The following is a 4,655-nucleotide window of genomic DNA, read 5'->3' on the forward strand; positions in this document are numbered from 1 at the left end:
GCTCACTCTCACAAAGAAGAACACAATGCATGCTTTCACCCATAGGTTTGCCCGTATTTTCCAATCAACAATTGTTTCAGCTCACTCAAGATTAAAAAAAAAAGGTTTTTTCAAGGCTTGTAATGGGGCTGAGTGCAAAGGTATGGTCATTTAAGCTCAATGACTTTCATCCTCGTGAAATGTGGTGCTTTCAACACTCTATTTCCTTTTCTTTTCGTCAATTTCTTTAGTGCTTATAAGTCATCCCATTATTCACTTCCATGGATTGTTCGGAACCCTATCTCTTTTGACATTTCTCATAACTTTATTTCACAACTTTTTCTTTTTATTTTCTCTTGTTTTTTTTTTGTATGGAAGGGTTCCATTTTTCTCAACACCATGGGTTAAAAGGGACTTTTCTTGCACTTCTTGACTTGCCTTTTCTTTTCACCACACCTCCAACTTAGGCTTTTGGCATAAGTTGACTATTCAATCAATCACAAATCACGAGGATTATGGGTAGTGGATTTAATAAAGGTCATGTTTTCATCAAGTTTCTTTCAAAGAAAGGTAAGGCTCAAGGTGTGTTTAAAAGAGGTTCACACACTCACAAGGTAGGCCACAAAAGAAGTATATGTCAAATTGGCTCATACTCTTTCGAAGTTGCCTAAGATCATATCAAGAGATAACCTTACTTAGTCGACTGGACCAACGGGGCAAATTCTAGGTGTTATCATGCATGGTTCATAATAAGCTCATCACACAAGGCATCGACACCAAAGTCAAACAAGACTCCACACTTTCGCTAGTATGCAACGTTCATCACAAGAGAATCAATTCGATAATTGTCTAGTCACAACGAGATGCAAAGAGTTCACATATTGACTATGTAACTTCAATTGGTCTCATCGTAGCCGCACATTCATGTTCATTCGATTATGAGCACTATTTGAGTCATCGATATTGATCAAAATCGAGACTCAAATTTGCTCAAGAACAGCCACATTCCACACGTACAAGAGGCGGCAAAAATTTTAAAATTTTTCGAAAGGGTCAAAATCATTTACAATTGAAAATAAAAGGAGTCACGATCTCAAACATCCACAAGAAGCAGTGTAAGACACAATTTTAAGCACAACGACCCAAATATATAAATAAAACATGAGCATAATCAGCACACAAAGGTGGGCCTCAACCCACCACAAACAAAAACCATTTGTCCTCAAATGCAAATAAGAATTATTCAACAGTGAAGTAAAGCAAAACAGAGAGAGAGGTAAAGAAGGGATCCTGTCTATGTAGTCTCTTCATTTGTCTGGGCATCAGTGTCTTATGCCTTACCCTGATCCTGGGCATCAGTACCCGAGGTTACCTCAAGAGGAACAACAGTACCAGATTCACCAAGTTCTGTTGAGTGTGAGTTTGCTAGAAAGACATGCACCGCCCTGCAGAATCCCCGAGCCCATGAAGGAATATTAAGGTCTAGGGTAATGGTTTACCTGGCAGAAGTGGGCCTCTTGCCCTTGCCTTTCCTAGTAGTTGTGGGTAGTTTCGTAGCTTTGCCTTTCGACGTAGCTGCTCCTCATTTATCACAATCTTTTGGACTTCTTTTGGGCTGGTGTTATTCGTTCAACAGCTTTTGATTTAGTCATGTCTGCAAAATCTCGAAGAGAAGTTAGAAAAACCTAAACAAAAGCACAGCAGAACAATTTCAGACAGGTTCACCAAATCAGAGGGTGAAACGCCGAATTTCTTGGGGGAGCTAGACTGAGTTCGCCGAAGGAATTAGCTCTAAAAACTGCGGCAAGTAGGAGATGGGGGCACTTACTCGGCGTGTCGCCGATAGCTTTCGGCGAACAAGGATAGGCCTGCCGAAAGTTCCAGTGCACAAAGGTTCAGGGATACAGACAAAAGGCGACTTACAAGCCTTTCGGCGAGTCGCCGAGTGCTTTTGGCGACCTCAGGCTTCTCGCCAAAAATTACAAACTTTAACTACTCACTTAGCAAAAAATTAAAGGCGAGATGAGGGCACTAGGCGAACCGCCGAGTAGTTTGGTGAGCTCGACCCAGCTCGCCAAATGACCCAACGTGCCTACCTTCAACCCATCTTCTCGAATTCATCCCCGCAACCTCCGAAAATAAAATTAAAGCATGCACTAGTTCAATTTAGCTCAGACACATCACATCCGAACACGACCCCTCGAATTTTAATCCTGTTTAAGCCATACAATTACGGGATGTTAACAATTTCACTTAGTAAGGGCAAGATCATCGAATCAAAACAGGCAATCAAAAATTCTAATCCTACCAGAGGCCCAGCACACATCAACAAAATGATATTATTGCATTTGACTACAACTTTTGATAAAAGAAACTCAGGGCTCGGAAACCAACCTTAGATGTCGATTAAGATGCTATTGATATGCTAGGTGGCAATGCAATCCAATCCCGAGCACAAATCAGCACTAAATATACTCTAAAATGCGAAAATATAGGAACTAGTGTGCGGGTGTGAGTTTGGGAAGATAAGAAGTGATGGAAAGTGAACGAGTTAGAATTTTTAAACCTTAGGCCTGCAAAACTGTCCAGTTTTTGCCCTTTCGGCGACATTAGTCAAGCTCGCCTAACCTCTCTGGCGATCCGCCGAGTGTTCATTCACCTCACTAAATATTACAGAATTTCCAGTGTGTGGGGCCCCCAACGACGGTCTCCATCGAGATCGCTGACATGGTCAGCGATTTGCCAAAAATTTTCTAGGCTCGCCGAGTTTTACAGACTCCAATTTGAAGATGTCTTGAGTCAAATGGTGGATTAGGTCGGGTTCACCGACCTCTTTGGCAACTCGCCGACTGGACCTGTGACTCGCCACCCTACACTTTTTTGCACACTTTCCACACTTCAACCTGTAGAAACAACACACCATTATTTTATAAAAACACAAATAAAAAACAATAAGAGGTTTTGGGTTGCCTCCCAAACAGTGCCTTATTTAACGTCGCGGCACGATGCAAGTCCACCTTCAAACCTCATTCTTGGGGTTAGCCATAGTATAGCTAGGCAAACCCCCATGTTGTCTCGAATTGAGATAAGACAATATATGACCCATTTGGGTCTCCAACTGCTTTATCGACACTGAATGAGAAGTGACGGTCTGGCTAAGGGTGGACACATTTTCTTTCATTTCTTTCAAAATTTTGTCTGACCCTTCAACTTTGTTGAGGATACGAGAGAGCATATCCTGAGACCTACCACGTTCCGAATCCTTCGACTTTTGGCGCTCATGGGGAGACACATACATGTCCTTCACCCCATCCTTCCAGTTAGGATTTCGGTCCCTACATTCTCTGTCGCGATCCTTCCAACTGATGATGATTTGCATACCTATCAGACTTTAATTTGTTTAATACGTTTGATGGAGTACGCAATGAGACTGGATCCAGCCCGTGTCCATGGGCAATTTGGACTCGGGGCATGGTCCGTTGAGGAAAATCGACATGGTGATCTACTAAGGACCTATCTTTATCTTTCGGGGAGAGTGGATATGTTGATGGTTGAGAAGACACTACAATACTCTATTGGAGCTGGAATTGTAAGTGTTGCTTTGAGCATTTTTATAAAATTATTTAGTTAAAAAGACCTATAACATGAGATTACTTAAATAATGTAGTAAATAAGTTCAATGAAACCACCAAATATATATACATATATATATATATATATTCTTTGAATTTGTAATATTAAAGTTGTGTATGAAAAATCATATAATTAAGAAGCAATTCCCTGCAATTTTTTTGAAAATACATCTTATAAATATTGTTGACACCCAATTTTGGCTCTCCACATTTAACTATAAGAGTAAAGACATAAAGACACAATCAAAGTTGTCCCGTATTTGCATAAAGACACCTTAACTTTCAAAGCGTCCTATCACCCCACAGAACTATGTAATATCTTTGTAAATGGGCCATTTTGACCCATTCCCTCGTCTATTTAGTGGCGCGTGTAGCGCACTCCCTATGATGAGAAAAGATCCGACCCGACCCTGTTCTTTGAAGAAAGTCATTTCTCCTTTTCTTTTCTTATTTCTCAACTTTCCCTAAAATCTAAAGAAATAGAAAAGTTTTCTCGTTGTGTTGTTGTTGATAATCTTGTTGTTTATGTGTCTTCGTGAAGATTCTTGGAGATTGAAGGTCTAACATGTTAGGGCTCTACATCATATGATAAAAATCTTCTCTTTTTTTTATTATTATGATTTTAGGGATTATTAAAATTTTCTTGTAAAAGTGTTGGAATCGAGCTCCTATTGTTGCCATTGTTAAGATATTGTTAGGATATTACAGTTTTTCGTTGTTACAGGTTGATTTTGCTATGGAAAAAACCATGGAATCAAAAAATTAGGGCTATTTTGGGTTTAAAATTGGGGAAGATGACATAAATTGATTATATAATTAATAATAAAGAAAGAAAATGACACGTGGCACTTTTAAATTGGTCCATGGCAGTAAAAACACGGAATGACGCGCCTCATGTGCGTGGTAACAACCCAGACGAGGGAATGGGTCAAAATGGCCCATTTACAACGATATTAAATAGTTCTGTGGGGTGATAGGACACTTTGAAAGTTAAGGTGTCTTTATGCAAATACGGGACAACTTTGATTGTGTCTTTATGTCTTT

At 39.9% G+C, this 4,655-nt stretch overlaps 1 pseudogene; it reads left to right on the top strand.

Annotated features, from left to right (window-relative positions):
• Nucleotides 1-3,259: 3,259 nt before the first annotated feature.
• LOC102593829 (stearoyl-[acyl-carrier-protein] 9-desaturase 6, chloroplastic-like) overlaps nt 3,260-4,655 on the top strand; it is a 6,537-nt pseudogene continuing 5,141 nt past the window's right edge.

The sequence above is a fragment of the Solanum tuberosum genome, unplaced genomic scaffold (assembly GCF_000226075.1).
Source record: "Solanum tuberosum cultivar DM 1-3 516 R44 unplaced genomic scaffold, SolTub_3.0 scf00227, whole genome shotgun sequence".
Taxonomy (NCBI): domain Eukaryota; kingdom Viridiplantae; phylum Streptophyta; class Magnoliopsida; order Solanales; family Solanaceae; genus Solanum; species Solanum tuberosum.